Source organism: Nicotiana sylvestris, chromosome 10 (genome assembly GCF_000393655.2).
Source record: "Nicotiana sylvestris chromosome 10, ASM39365v2, whole genome shotgun sequence".
Lineage (NCBI taxonomy): Eukaryota > Viridiplantae > Streptophyta > Magnoliopsida > Solanales > Solanaceae > Nicotiana > Nicotiana sylvestris.
Window position 1 is genome coordinate 1,776,491 of NC_091066.1, and position 15,996 is coordinate 1,792,486.

At 37.1% G+C, this 15,996-nt stretch overlaps 1 long non-coding RNA gene across 1 annotated transcript; it reads right to left on the minus strand.

Annotated features, from left to right (window-relative positions):
• Positions 1–1,444: 1,444 nt before the first annotated feature.
• Positions 1,445–5,633, minus strand: LOC104242155 (uncharacterized). The gene is made up of 6 exons (XR_011403066.1): positions 5,429–5,633; positions 5,157–5,259; positions 4,714–4,788; positions 4,136–4,192; positions 3,185–3,249; positions 1,445–1,772 (listed from the first exon to the last, which is right to left on the minus strand). It is a non-coding gene; the product is annotated as an uncharacterized lncRNA (long non-coding RNA).
• Positions 5,634–15,996: the final 10,363 nt, after the last annotated feature.

A 15,996-nucleotide genomic window follows, 5' to 3' on the forward strand; every position in this document is an offset into this window, starting at 1 on the left:
CAAAATATAATAAAAAAAATTACAGTCCCTCCAAGCCCAGACTGACTCACGCAACACCTTTGAGATGAAAATTTAATTGTTCAATAATCAGCCCATCTGTGCTGGTTCTACAGACGATAAGGAGAGCTCACAATGCTCACATGTTTTTCAAAATCCTTTCTTATCAAGTAGTGTACTATTGTTGCTTCAGGGGAAAATTTTGTATGCTCAATGAAGTAGCAGTTTGCGCACCTTAGCAGAAAATTTCATAGAGTCGTTTGAGCAAATAACCACATTCATATACATAATCCATCAAGAAAGCAATAACAATATATATATATATATAAACCAAATAACTAAAATCATCAACACTGAGGGAAAAAGAAAACTAAAACACAAAGAAAATACAGAGGCAGATGAATTCTAACTGAATAATCTCTAAAGAAATTGAATCAAATACTTACATGGTCACCATGAAGAAACAAAGATCACGGTTGAGAGGCCAAGCAATATGTTTGCGGGATTTAGATCACGATGAAGAATTTCGCACTTGTCTTGGAATTGTGAAGGAAGGCGAGGGCAGAGGCCACTTCCAGTGCAATTCGATATATATTGAACCATGGAATTGAGGTGTATCATATTTTCTAAGGACGCTTTACTCCATGCTACTATTCTCCATGAACGCATACACTAAGAAACCAGAGGCGGAGCTAGAATTTGAAGCTTATGGGTTCTGAATTCTAGTTCTTTTAAGCTACTGGGTTCTAAAGTCAAAATTTATACATATTCAATAAAAAATTTAAGACAAATATAGGATTTGGACCAAAGCTAATGGGTTCAGCCGAACCTATAGCCAAAAGGCTAGCTTCGCCACTGTAAGAAACCCATAATAAGGGTACACGCCAAGATGGATTACCAAAGTATGGATGATGAATTTTGCTCCAAGCTCAAGAGAAGCAAAGGGACATGACAAATAAGAGCAGCTCCGTCCATTTGGGGGAAAATAAAGAGTACACATCGAGAGCATACTGGGCCCGTGCATGTAGGCTCCCGTGCTCTGCACGGGCTCGAGAGCATACTGGGGCCCGTGCTCTGCACGGGCTCGAGAGTATACTGGGGCCCGTGCTTGGGCTGAGAGCATACCGGGGCCGTGCTTATTTCTATATACATTAGAGCACGGGCTCGAGAGTATACTGGGGCCCGTGCTTGGGCTGAGAGCATACCGGGGCCGTGCTTATTTCTATATACATTAACAGCTATGTGTTATTTACATTCAATAGCTATGAGCTTTACCTCAAATCATGAGAAGAACATCTCTCACGTTTGTGAATTTTTACTAAATATCATCTCTTATGTTTGCGAATTTTTACTAAATGTTTCCTTATTTATTACAGCCTGATTAATATATTGCAGCTTAGTTGGATGGCCAAGAATTTAGTAGAGGCACACACAACTCTTAAGAATATTTGATCTTGTAACCATGAACTTTTCTATTGCTTGAAAAAAAACAAATCAGTGAAGTCAATTGTCTTCTAAAAAATGCATATGAATTTTTTTTTTTGTTACAAAGGAGCAAAGCTTGACAAAAAAATGCAGCAAACCTTTTTAACTCTACTGGTGCTCATCCCATTTTCATCTACAAGAAAGTAAATAATCCCTAAAAGTACAATAAAAATGATCTCAACTTTCTTAATTAAGCAAACCACTTCATCATCAAGTGCACTCCATCAGAGTTTTGGTTGCTCGATCTATACTTAGAAGAACGATTTTCTTAAAGAACCTGCATTTGGTATCTGCGAAAAAATTTATGAGTGCGCTATTTTAAGCATAAAATACGTACTAAATTCAACTACATGCAACAACAACATTCCAAATAGACCTCCGGCATCCTTCCCTCCAAGAACTTCCCACCTTGCTCTTGGGGAGACTCGAACTCACAACTTCTTGGTTGGAAGTGGAGGTTGCTTACCATCAGAGCAACCCCTCTTGTCAACTACATGAATCATCATAAATAAAACATAACAGTACACTCTGCACTCTGCCTAAAAAAACATGTAGTTAAACGATATATTCCATCTCTACTTGGAATAGATTTCACATTCATATAGTGGATGTCTATGTATAAGAAGGCAAGTTAAGTAAAAGGTAGGTTTATGTCTCTCTCCCTCTATCCCGATTTATCAAAACTCGGACTTGCAAGCACCGTAAGGTTAAGATAAAGTAGGTGACAGGAATAGTAAAAGACACTTCTTAGTATAAAACTAACTTTACCAACCGGCCTGCACATTGATTAACATAGCATCTCAAAATTTTGTCAGTTAGTGTAGTGATCCAAGGGGAATGATAGCAGCACCTAGGCAAGGGCAAAAACACTTTAGGGTGCATGTCACCTAGAGAATAGCCCTTAGCGAAATGTCGTTAGCCTTTTTTGTCCTTTAAAAATAGATTTCACACTAGATAAAATAGTAATTTAATTATTTTCCTAATATTTAAGAGTTTGGAATCACCTAAAATATTGACTATTAAATAATTTTCCTATTTTAACTACGTATGAGTCCTAATTTTTCTCATACATGCAACGCACCTATATCATTACCGAAACACGTTATTCATAAGTATAAATAGTAATGTCAATATTATTTATATGAGGAAAAATATATTATCAATAATATTTTATTATTGACGCGATAAACACGTGCAACGCACGTACACTAAGACTAGTTCTTCAGAAATTCAAAGAGAACAGATACTTCTCTCGCCTTACATGATAGCAATACTTCTTTTAATCTAGTGATGATAAGTATTGACATGAAAAGTGGAGCATCTCAATCGTTTATACTTGAGGAAAAACAAAAGACTAAATCTCATTTGAAGCATTTTTTTTTCTTAGAGAGATTTTATTCGATTTTTAAGCGAGCCATTGGATGATCGAGTGAGAACCTAACATAAAGACATATAGAACGTATAACACATTTTAGAAATAATTTAGTATTTAACACTTTCAAAGACATACCAAACAATTTATTTTTTTTGAAGTATAACTTTCCAAGACATACCAAACATTAATGATTAAAGATAGAGAGAGGTAAAATTGAGACACATCATGTATGTACATCATAACCAACCAGAGATAAACATTATCACTGGATTTGTAAAATTCAGCCTTACATTTGTAAAATAAATTTGAACACTGGATTAGAGTTACCTCTTCCAGAAGATATTCTCAAGTATCACACTTAACCATTTATACTTGTCATCCTTGCGCCAATGCTGCAGTGAAGCATAATAGAATTGACAGGGAGAAGCAGTTGGTAATGCTATAAAAATATCAAATCCACTTAATTACTATCTGCATATCTTGCAAGAACTTTCTCTGATTTATCCTCTCAATAGAGAACTCAAAGTCGGGAAGGAATGAGTAATGGATTGGGGAATCGGGTATCGCCCCTCTTGGATCCGGTAGGAGCTTCTTATTAGAGTTTCTCATAGGCCTAACGATCAAACAAACATATATAGATTTGAATTGAAGAGATGAACTTGCTCAAATTAGCCAAAAGAGAGCATGTTTATCGAAAGCGTCTCAACCACTTTATTGGGCAGAGTACAATTATGCCTCAATATCATCTCTTTTTCTACAAATGTATGAGAAATTTTTAGGTGCTATATAATTCAGTTAAAATTTATTTAGAAAGAAATACCTCTTAAATCTCACACAAATTTTCAGCATGGTAACCTTCTGTCTATTCTTGAATGGAAAATATGCTGGACGATAATCTGTTCGCATGTTCGCATATTATCTTTCAGAAAATTGTATAGTTTTAATGGATATTTTCTAATAATCTAATGTGATGTTTCACTGATTCTTGTGATTGCTAACAGGGTTGAAAGAGTAAAGCATGAATTTGGTATGAAAGTCCCAAAGCAATTGCAGAGCAATTATGTTAGTTGAAGACACTTCAGCATATATATAAAGAAAAATAGTAAAGCATGAATTTGCTGCACCTTCAATATTTTATTCATGTGATGTCAGGGAAAATGCATGCAAGTGAAAATAGATGTAAAATACATGGAAAAAAAAAAGCTAGACGAAGCAATACTCAGTTGCTTACTTGGTTTAGCTTGAGATCAAAGAACATGAGTGTATGGTGGTAAATACCTTCATTCAAACTCTAATTGATGATCCAAGTAGGTTGGCAAGTCAATTTGTTGATACCTTTTCAGAGATAAACAAGGAATAATACTCAGGGAGAGGCAAGAAAGACGAATTGGAAATCTACCAATAGATAAACTTAGTAACAAACAGAAAAAAATAAACAAAGACAAGGACACATAATGGACCCGCAGCAAACATATGAGAAGGAAAACTTTGCATTTATGAGTTAATTTCTTCCTTCATCTACTATTCTTTAAGCTTCTAAATAATATTCCAATTTTTCGTTAGTATGTACGTATGTAAGGACATATAGTTCTAACAGAAATGTCTGTTACACATAAGAACTATAGATCGTCTTAATTTCAACTTTTCTTTTGTCAAATTTCACGCTTTATGTGTATTCATCGAATAAAGGTTTTGTTTTCTTAGCACATTAATAGAGCTCGCTTAACGTCTTATGACTCACCAAAAATTAAACAAAAATCACTATATCTTTCACGAAATACAGAACAAAATATAACGGACAAACAATTAATAGAAGAATCTTATAATGAAACTAATATTTCAAAGAATATACTCACCAAAAAAGAGATAATGGCTACGAATGGACAATAAACAACCAACACCCAAAGAATGGATCCCCATATCTCTCACCTCTGCTTCAAAGAAAAAGTGAATGATAGTAAAGTAACAAATACATAAAGCATTAGCTACTATATGGAGAGAATATGTCAAATAATTGGCAACCATTAGCAATTTTAAGAGAAAATTCATATGCATATAATCCTAGGAACAACAAAACCTACAAATTAGAAAAGAAAAAAGCCAAAACATCGATTTTCAGCAGATAAATAAGAACTTGATGAGCGAATTAATTTTTGACCAAAAATAGACCTTTTGTCAATTCCAAAACCTAGCAAACATACATATGAAAAAGAGATAGACATAAATCTATAGAATAATTAAAGATGGGCGGGAGAATAGCGGCTTTGAAAATAGCTGCGGAGTACAATCAACTACTCACCGTCTGGGATTCGTTTGTCTAATATTTTTATCTATGAGTTAAAATTGAGCCAAATCACCCATCCTCCTCCTCCATTGCTCATCTCTTCCTTTCTAGAATCAATCTGTAGTATATAGCACAAATCAAATTTTCAATAAAATAGTTTAATTTTAAATTGATAAGTTAGTATCAAAATACATAATGCATGTATGAAACATGTATAGTTATTGATATGCATGTAAAAATTCTAGTAAGAAATTATTCAAAATAATAATAAATTAATATATACTCACCAAACTACAATTGCCAACAGAGAAACTGCAATAAACAAAAAGAAATTACACAAATAACTCATCAAACCAGAGAGCTCACACCAGATTCAAGTAGAACAAAGATGGATAAATTTTACAGGAGTGAAGATCAAATCCTGATTTTCACTAACAGATAGTACCAAAACAAAGAAAGATTACAAGAAAAATCACCAAATAAATGAGAAAGATTGCAGGAGCACATACTTAAAAGAGGAAGACCAGAAAGAATAAAAGAATTTGAGACAATTGAAACAGGAACAACAGAAGATAAGCAAGAAGAAGGAACATCGATGGTATCTATGTAATAGCCTGTTTGGCCAAGCTTCTTTTTGGCCAAAAGTGGTTTTTTTTTGGGCCAAAAGCACTTTTGGCCAAAAATTTAGTTGTTTGGCCAAGCTTTTGGGAGGAAAAAAATTGCTTTTAAGGAGAAGTAGAAGCATTTTTGGAGAAGCAGAAAAAAGTAGTTTCTCTCCAAAATCACTTTTTTGAGAAGCACTTTTGAGAAAAATACACTTAGAAGTAGTTTTTAAAAGCTTGGTCAAACACTAATTGCTGCTCAGAAGTGTTTTTCAAACTAATTAGCCAAACACAAACTGCTTCTCACCAAAAGTACTTTTGAGAAAAGCACTTTTGAAAAAAAACACTTCTCAAAATAAGCTGACTTTTGCAGCTTGGCCAAACGGGCTATAAATCATTTTATTTGAAGGTGTTGCAATACACGCATCCCAAAGAAATGATACAGAATTACTAAATTACCCATAAAGCAACACATATTTATGACAATGCCCTTCGTCGTACCAAAGGGACTTCCACTTATTATATAGTTAAAAGCAAGGAAATTCATTCACCAATAAAATAAGCACAAGTTCTATAGTACAACTAACAATACTCTTAGTACAATTGTTCACAGCGGTGTTCGTACACCCTTTCACACTTATATATAGTAGTAAAGTAAAATGCTAAAAGGACAAACAAAAAAATCAGTGTTTGTTAAGAATATAATGTCATCAAATTGTTGGGTGTGCGAACAAAGTCCCATATTGGTAGCTGAAAAGATTAGGAGCCTACAGATAAGGTGTATGAATCATTTAATGGTGTAATGCCATGTGGAAAAACCGTGCGGGTTTGGTCCAAAGCGGACTATATCACACAATGTTAAGAATATCTTTGGGCCATTTTAGTCCAAGACAAACTATATGTCGCACAAGTAAACAAGATAGCATTTTCTAGTAATATTATTTACCTTAAAATCTGAGTAACAATTAAATTTGTATTGAGGTCTTAAAGTTGTAGTTTAGTCCAATACCAACTGATAATCAAGGAATAAACATATAAATTAAAGAAATAAGTTGAATCAAACCAATGTGTAAGCCAGTCTCGACCTCGAGCTAAGGTGGCCTCGAGATAGGTCAGTAAGAACAATAAAGCTAAAAGACAATTCTGATGAGTGATAAGCAAGAAAGTGAAGAATGTATATTCCTTTTCCAATGATTGATGATGTTACAACTGAATGGGCTCCCCTTTATATAATAGGGGAGTCCTTAACAAGATACATTTCTATTTTTAGTAGAGAATCTTATTGGGACAACTGTCTAACCGCCTAGTACAAATTCGTACAAATTCGTTCCAGAATTTACGCCTTAATCTTAGGGTTGTTGCGGGAATCTTGCCTTTTATGTTACAAAATCACAATGGTATTATCTCGAGGTTGGTTATATTCGACCTCGATGTTCATCAAGCACTTCGATCTTCAAGCCTCGAACTCCGCCATCGGGCTCGAGCCCAGTCTATTTTGGACTTATTCTTGAAGCGATTCCTCGAGCCTACCTAATCCGGCATACCTGATTTTGACCGTATATAGATAGTCCCCGCGTTTCTTAGAATAAGATGATAAGAAACAATTTGAGCTTCGATTTTATGGATCCCCTAATGATGACTTCATCCTCGTTATGTAAGCGCTCGAGGTGATCGAAACGTCCCGTCGGTTTGCTTCCCCAAAACATTAAATGCGTGCGAGTAATGATCGGCCACTAGCGTCGTCAAACCGTCGTTGCTTACCTATAAATACATGGCTCCTTATTTGAATTAAGGACTTTACTTCCATCTTGCAATTTCTCTGATCTCTCCTTCTCTTCATCTCTCTCCTTTGTTAGTTGCTGCTCCGCCCCTTTAGTGTAAAGAAAAATATCAAACTCCATCTCTTTCCGCTTCCTTTAACCTGAATCAATGGCAAAAACTTCCAAAACCATTCCTTAAAAAGAAAAAACTTCCATCTCTTTTTCCCGTCGGGCTGGTGACAAAGTGACATCCCTTCACGAGATCGTTCCTGGCGCCTGCGTCATAAATAAAGACTTCAAAGTTGAAAACCCCCCGTGATTCCTGGCCGATGTGAGCATGCATCGAGGCATATCTGTTCAATAATGAAGAAACAACTCAAGGGCATGAAAAAGGATTTTGGTTGGGGGAATGAGCTTGTGGTAAAGATCCCCACCACCGAGAAGAGTATCACCACTCACGTGGAGGGGTTCCTAAGTGTTTACACTTACCCCTTCACACTGGGTCCCCTCGATCCAATCGTGATCGACTTCTGCAAAAGATATCGAGTCTCCCTCGGCTAGATCCACCCCTCTTTCTGGCTCATAGGCTTCGCCCTCAGTCATCTTATCCGATTGTATCGGCCTCAACTTTTTTGAGGGTTGATCAAGCTCCAACACCAGTCGAACAAGTCCTTCTTTGCTAGCAACGACAAGGATAAAAATCGGGGCTAGATGAGCCGGTTCATTCAAGTGAGGACCTGCGATATCATCCCTGAGGAGAAAATGTCGTTCCCAGATGAGTGGATCCCCGACCGTAAGTGAAGTTGTTTCCCCAGTAATTTTCTGTATTTTGTTTTTGCATTGCATGATGCCTTCAGCTTTTTTTGCAGCAGTCACTTGGATGCCTCATGCGGTCCTCGACCTCAAAGACTGGGTCCGAAAACTAGTTGCGACCTCCTCGTATAATGAACGTTGTTGGCGTGATTTGGCAAGGGGCGGATGGGAATCCAAACACCACAGTAAGTTCTTCCTGTAAGTTTTTGACGCTTTCCTCTTTATCGGAGACATTTCTTTTCTCATACCTAATTTTTATTTATGCAGGCATTGGAGATTTCTTCGAAATGAGGCTGGCCCCTCGTGGGAAAGAGATCGAGTCCCCGATTCCAAAACCTAGGAAAGATAATAAGAGGAAAAGGGTTTCGAAGCCCGAAGACCCACAAGATAAAAGGGCTCCTACTTGGAGATATATGAGGAATGACATTCACGTGGACATAGACTCTATCCACCAGTTGCACAATGAGGAAGAAGACGAGGGCGAGGGCTCAGCGTTGGTGACCCGATCCAGGAAGCCGGTCGAAGCTGCCAAGTCTTCCGAACCGGAGGCCCTGCCTCGTGGTGAGGAGGCTCTGAAGAAAGATACAGGTAAAGCCCTAGAATCGCCCGAGGTCGAGATTGTTCCTCGGCCATCAACAAGCACACTTGAGGAGGCAGGTTCAAAAATCCCTAGCACTAAAGAAAATGCCCGAGCGATTTGCTCGGGGCCATGACATTAGGTCATTCTCCCTCTTTGTCGTCTTACTCCGAGGAGGCCGTAAGAGAGGCTCGGGACTTGCAGATGCCTGATGTAGGCAGAGTCTCCAATAAAGAAGATCTTTTACGGGACTGCTTTATCGGGGTCGATGATGCCGTTGAACTCAACGACGCATCTACCTTCTTCGAAGAGGCTCAACGTCTTTTCACTCGAGTAAGCATCAACTCCTACTTGTTGCAACTTTCTTTTTCTTCTTCTTCTTCTTCTCCTCACCCATATCCTTTTTTCTATGTAGGCTGTTGCTAGCTTAAGTTACAGACTTTGCCTTTGCTCAACACTGATTTTGAATCTCCTTAGATTATGATAGATTGAGTTGACTTGTTTGAAGAGTTGCTTGGAAGGTATTAAGGACTCAACAAATTTAAGGTATGTTAAGGTACTTCCTTCATTTGGCATGATCTAAAGTGAAATGAACATAAATAATATGCTATTTCATAACGGTTCTACTCCTAGCAACTAAGGCTACCCATATTGTTCTTTCCTTATAAAGCCATTATATAAATGTATGTATGATCCTTGAATCCTATTGAGTTTCATATTGATGGTATGGATGTCCATAATGTTAGTTAAAGGTACAACGACCTTATGTCACTCCGAAAGGTTTAGAACGTGATTCCATAAGTCCAGCATGCATTATATCTATATATCTATTTTACTCTACTAAGCCGTGCTATAGTTGGCCGGGTATGACACCTATTGTGCGACCACTGATCAGATGGGTTTACCGATCTCCACGTGGCCGGGTACGATTCTACCAAGCCTTATGATGGTCGGGTATGCTTTTACCGAGTCCTCTTTGAGGCCGGGTATGATAAGATGATGATGATGCTCCTAAAGGCGTATATTTTTAAAAGTTTATGTATATATATGTATTATGCATTTCATATCAGTAGCCCCCTAGAGACACTCTAATGTTACAGGTTGTATCTCCTCTATCTCTCTTTACATTACTATTCTTGTTTACGCTTTCCTGCCTTACATACTCGGTGATTTATTCGTACTAACATCCTTTTTGCCTAGGGATGTTGCGTTTAATGCCCGCAGGTCCCGATATATAGGTTGACATTCCTTACTAGTAGGCTATTAGCTTAGCGTAAGGTGTTGGTGCACTCCACTTGCTCCAGAGTTGCATGTTTGGTCAGTATGAACATATTGATTGGTATGGCGGGGCCCTGTCCTCACCTTTATGATGTGTATGTACTCTTTGAGGCTTGTAGACAAATGTCATGTATATGAAAGATTGTATGGCCTTATCGGTCTATGTTCAGTGTACGAGTGTTCATTATGGTCTTATAGGACCGTATGTCACATGTATAAGTTTGTATTACATGTTGGGTCGTCCTATGTCAAGCATTCCCTTATGTTTTATTCTGGTTATATCATGACGGCCCTTCCGGCGCATTTACCCATGATGGTATTGTGAGCACGTGATTTTTGCCCTATATGAGAATTACTCCCCCAAAAAAATCAAAATAAAACAATTTTCCTTTGTGTGCAATTTTTGAATTTTCGTGGCATTTTTGGATAATTATTTATATTTTTTGTCTGTGCATGTTTATTTGTTAAATTAATAAAAATATAAAACAAATGTGTCACATTTGCATTTAATATGTAATTCTACAATTAGAAGTAATTAATTTTGTTTTACAAAAATGAAAAAATCATAAAAATATGTATTTTTGCATTTTTTAGCATTTAATGTACAATTGTACAATTTTATGCTTAATTGGTTTAATTATGTATGATATTTGCCGCTAGGAATTAATTAGTATTTTTGATAAGTTAATTTAGTTTATAACTTAATTTAGAATTTTAGTTTTATTAATTATAAAGTAAAAGAAAATAGAGAAAAAAATATAAAGAAAGTCGGAATTGAGTCTCTTCTTCAATTTCAAACCATAGGCCCAAAAAATACCCAACCTTCCCCATGACCCGGTCCATTTCAAACCAGGTCGACCCAGTCCATAACCCAAATACCCAACACCCATATCTCTCAATCTTACATTTCACAAAAAAAACAAAAAAAAAACCTAAACCTAAAGAAAACCCATCCACCCCCCCCTCTCTTTCCCTCTTCTTCTCCATCACCTTCCCCAAGCAAGCAGCCATGGCTGCTGTCTTTCCCCCTCACGCCTCACCCTCAACACACACATACACACACACGTCGTTCTTCATCGCCCTCACGACCCCAGCTCGAACAAACAACCAACACCATCTCCATCGTCGTCCTCAAGCTATGAACGACCAAACGACCACCTTCGAGCTCCGTCTCGACATCCATGGCAGATATGAACCAGCTACTGCTTCATCACTGTTGTTTCTGCTACATCCAAATGCACTCCGCTGCCACTGCTTCATCTTCTTCGTCAAGCTCGAGCTTGAGCTCGACACCCATGGCTGCTGCTGCGTCTTCTTCTCCACCCCGTCACCTACTGTTTCTTTTGCATCGTTTTCAACCAAATGACCTTACTGTCCCGGCTGCTGCTCCAAAACCAAGCTGCTTCTGCTGCTCCTGCTGCATCCATCCTCGTCGAGCAGCTAGTTCGAAACCAAACCCCATCGCCACTGCTTCACCCTTTTTCCGTCGCCTCCAGTCCAAAAAACGAGACTCAACCATCTCGTTTGTTTGAGCTTTGGTCGGGTTTGTCGAAGCAGTCCATACACAGTCGAGGACGTTGAGTTCCAGTGCGTCGAGGTTGTCATTCGAACCCAATCCCTTTTAATATGGTAGGATTCCGACCTATTTTTTGTGTTGTTGTTAGCTTTCGTTCATCTTTTGCTTAATTCTCGTTCCGGGTAAAATTTAAAAGTTTGTTTTATTCTGATTTTTCTCCTTCTTTGTATTGTTGCATATTTCAAGTTAGGAAGTTCAAATGTTTGGTTTAAACTGTGGCTATTCCCATGAGTGTTTATTATTGTATTGGTTCAAATGGTTTCGTTTTGTGTATTGTTTAGTTTCCTGCTCTTTGTTGTTCATCATATGATTTCAGTTTGCATTTCGATTCAGTTAATTGTGATTCATGTTGTTTCAGTTTACTTTTGTTGTTAATATTGTTGTCTCTTTGCTCGTTCATTTGTGTCTAAGTTAACCAGGATTGGTTCCCAATATGGTTAACTTATTCCCATTAAATTTGATGTTGTTCAATATGTGTTCATGGGATTTGTTGTTTGAATTTGTTTAGAAATTGGTTATATTTGCTATATTTTGGTTGGACTTGATTAGGTGAATTGGTTATAGCTGATGGGGGTAAATTGGTAAATTGCAGTACGTTCAGGGATAAAATGGTAATTTCAGTAAGGTCGGAGGGGTATTTTTGAAACTAAAAATCTGAACAATTTTTATTTTTGAGTGCTTTGTCCATTAAGATTAAATAATATTTTAATTATATTAAAATATTACTTGGTGGAGGACAAGACATAATGGTGGGGAATAATGCACTTGTTTAATAAAAAATGGGGAACAAGACATAGTGGGATTGCGGGGCTCAAGAAAAGTTGAGTAAATAATAATAATTACATTTTTTATGTAGTAGTGAGTTTGGTAAGAGAAAGTGGAGGGTTTTATTATTTGATTAATTGGTTAAGAGGTCTGTTTTGAGAAATAAATAGGATATACTTGAACAGATTTCAGGGAGAGGAAAGGAAAAAGAGGGGAGCTGAATATTGAAGAGAGAGAAAAATTCCAAAAATATTAAGACTTCCAAAAATACAAAGAAAAACATTCTGGAAATTCAAAAGAAGAGTAGTATATACAATCTAACTATTCTGATATACAGATTCAGAAATTAAGGGCTAAACATTAACTAGTCTTTCAAAGCTGAAAAGATTCTCTTTGCTTCTGTCCGTTGATTGTTGTTGGAGTTTCTGGATTTTTATCTTGATTTTAAAATCTGGCACTAGTTTCTCGTGGCTGGTTGTTACTGGTTGCTAGATGTTGTTGTTGTTGTATGCTACTGAATTTCTGCTGATCTCCCTTTTCTTTTGCTTCCAATATCAAGTACACAACTGTCATGCTGGTTACTGTAAACTGAAACATGAAGCATGAATACGAAATGAAGAGTTGAAGTTCTGAATTTATTTTAATTATATTCTGAATTTTATTTGTATATATAAATTATTTAGCTTACTCTAATCAGAATCATGTAGCTGTTTAATATATATAGTGGAACATCTGACGATAGCTTAGCGGACGAACTATCTAGGTATTGCCTAAAAAATAAATAAATGGTGTAGTAACTCTGTCGAATTAATTCATTATTGTTAGATGATTATCATGTCTCAAAAGCATGTTAACTGATTTAGACTATTCTTAAACATTCAACACTTAGTTCATTAAACGAATAGACCGTTTCGGAACTTGTAGGAATATTGTTTAGCTAAATACTATTGGTTAATTTCAGTATGTAAATGGTCTAGGATTAAAATTAGATTGCCAAGTTTTTTTTTTTTAATTTGACAAATTGTGAACATGCCTAGTATAATGTAATTAGGTAGGAACATGTGAATGATATGGCCCAGATCCAGTTTTGTGCCATATGGGTTGGGCATGGGCCCACATTGGCAACAGACTGTCCTGATTGCATTATTTTCAGATTTTATGAATCATATTTGAAACCCAACTATAACAACTCAAACATGTAAATAAATTAAGACCTTTTCTCTTTCATTTTGTAGAGACAAATTTAATAGAGAAAAATGTAGGCATTTTAGGATTGTCCTTTTAAAACAAATAAGATGAGTCTCGCCCAATAAAACGCACAAATTGCGGCGCTCTCAATAATTGTTTAATTGAATACTTAGATTTCTAGATGGGCCATTTAGCAAATTTCACGGCCTTCTCCAAAGTAATAAAGCGTTAGATTCTTTAGGCACGATTTTAATAATACTACATCCCTAAACTCGGGTGCGCATTTATGCGACCCAAATCCAAATTTCAACGGAGTCAAAACATGTCAACAACCATGGGTACATCGATGTGACGTGGTTCGAGATACGTTTTTCACAATGTTGTAATTCTCTATTAAAATAATAATAATAATAATAAAAGCGGTAAAGAGTTTAAAGTTTGCACATAAGTTCATAATTGTATAAAATCAAATAATCAAGCCGAATATGATAGTTGAGCGACCGTGCTAGAACCACGGAACTCGGGAATGCCTAACACCTTCTCCTAGGTTAACAGAATTCCTTATCCGGATTTCTGGTGCACAGACTGTTAAACAAAGTCATTCTTTTCCTCGATTCGGGATTCAACCGGTGACTTGGGACACCATAAATCACCCAAGTGGCGACTCTGAAATAAATAAATAAATTCCGTTTAGATTGTCCTTTAATTGGAAAAAACTCCCTTCTGTGCCCCTTCGCGGGCGGCGCGGGCGAAAAAGGAGGTGTGACAGGTATGATAAGAAAGATATGCTACGTTGGTACTCGATTGGGTAAGGCATCGGGTGTCCGTTGCGGCCCTCCAATTTGGGTCGTGACAAAATGACTTAGCTACAAAATAACAAACTATCTAAAGTATAGGCATTCACTCTACGTACAATTCTATTCATAACATTTACACTTTTTTAATTGGAGTATCTTTTTGTACAAAAGTTTAATGACACTCCTTTTCCCCCATAGGTTTCTGTTTGTGACACTTAAAACCTTCTTATGTATCAACATTCAGCCATTCTAAGGTTTTTGCACTTTCCCTCTAAATCTCCGAACCCACTAGAACAGAATTACAATAATGGAGAAAAGGGACGAGGCGAAAAAGGTGGTGGAAGAGGAGGAGCAAATAGTGAACCCATGGGAGGTATCAGCAAAAGACGGCGGCAAGATTGACTACGACAAATTAATCGATAAATTCGGTTGCTAGAGGCTCGACAAATCCTTAATCCACCGTGTTCGACGCCTCACGAATAGGCCGACTCACGTTTTCCTCCGCCGCGGAGTTTTCATTGCTCATCGTGATTTCAACGATATATTGGACGCTTATGAAAAAGGGCAAAAGTTCTATCTATATACTAGCAGAGGACCTTCCTCTGAAGCCTTGCATTTGGGTCACCTCATCCCCTTCATGTTCACAAAGTAATTAAATTAATTGGGAGGACTTGATTGCAAATTTTTTTAAAATAAGTTTTTTTTTGTGAATTTATTTTGTTTTTGTTGTGTTTAAATATTTGAAGGATGCATTTAAAGTGCCGCTAGTAATACAATTGACAGATGATGAGAAATGTATGTGGAAGAATTTGTCCGTGGAAGAAAGCCAAAGACTTGCTCGTGAGAATGCTAAAGATATTATAGCGTGTGGATTTGATGTTTCCAAGACTTTCATTTTCTCTGATTTCGATTATGTTGGTGGGTAAGTGAGTAACTTTGTTTTTTCCCTGATTGTGTTTGGTATGAGAATCCTTTTTTGCTTGTATTACAACTTTCCACAGCCCGGGGTTGTCCATGTTGTACCTCTTGTGCCATTTCATTAACAAACTCTTGTTGTGTAAAGTGAGATCTTTTATTCCTAGCCCTCCATGCACTTTGAGGAGGCCATTTAACCAGATGGAATTTGTGAGTTTAACTAAATCCTTCTCATAGATCGGCGAAAGAGGTGGTGGAAGAGGAGGAGCAAGTAGTGAACCCATGGGAAGTATCAGCAAAAGACGGCGCCAAGATTGACTAAGACAAATTAATCGATAAATTCGGTTGCCAGAGGCTCGACGAATCCTTAATCCAGCGTGTTCAAAGCCTCACGAATCGGCCGGCTCACGTTTTCCTCCGCCGCGGAGTTTTCTTTGCTCATCGTGATTTCAACGATATATTGGATGCTTATGAAAAAGGGCAAAAGTTCTATCTATATACTGGCAGAGGACGTTCCTCTGAAGCCTTGCATTTGGGTCACCTTATCCCCTTCATGTTCACAAAGTAATTAAATTAATTGGGAG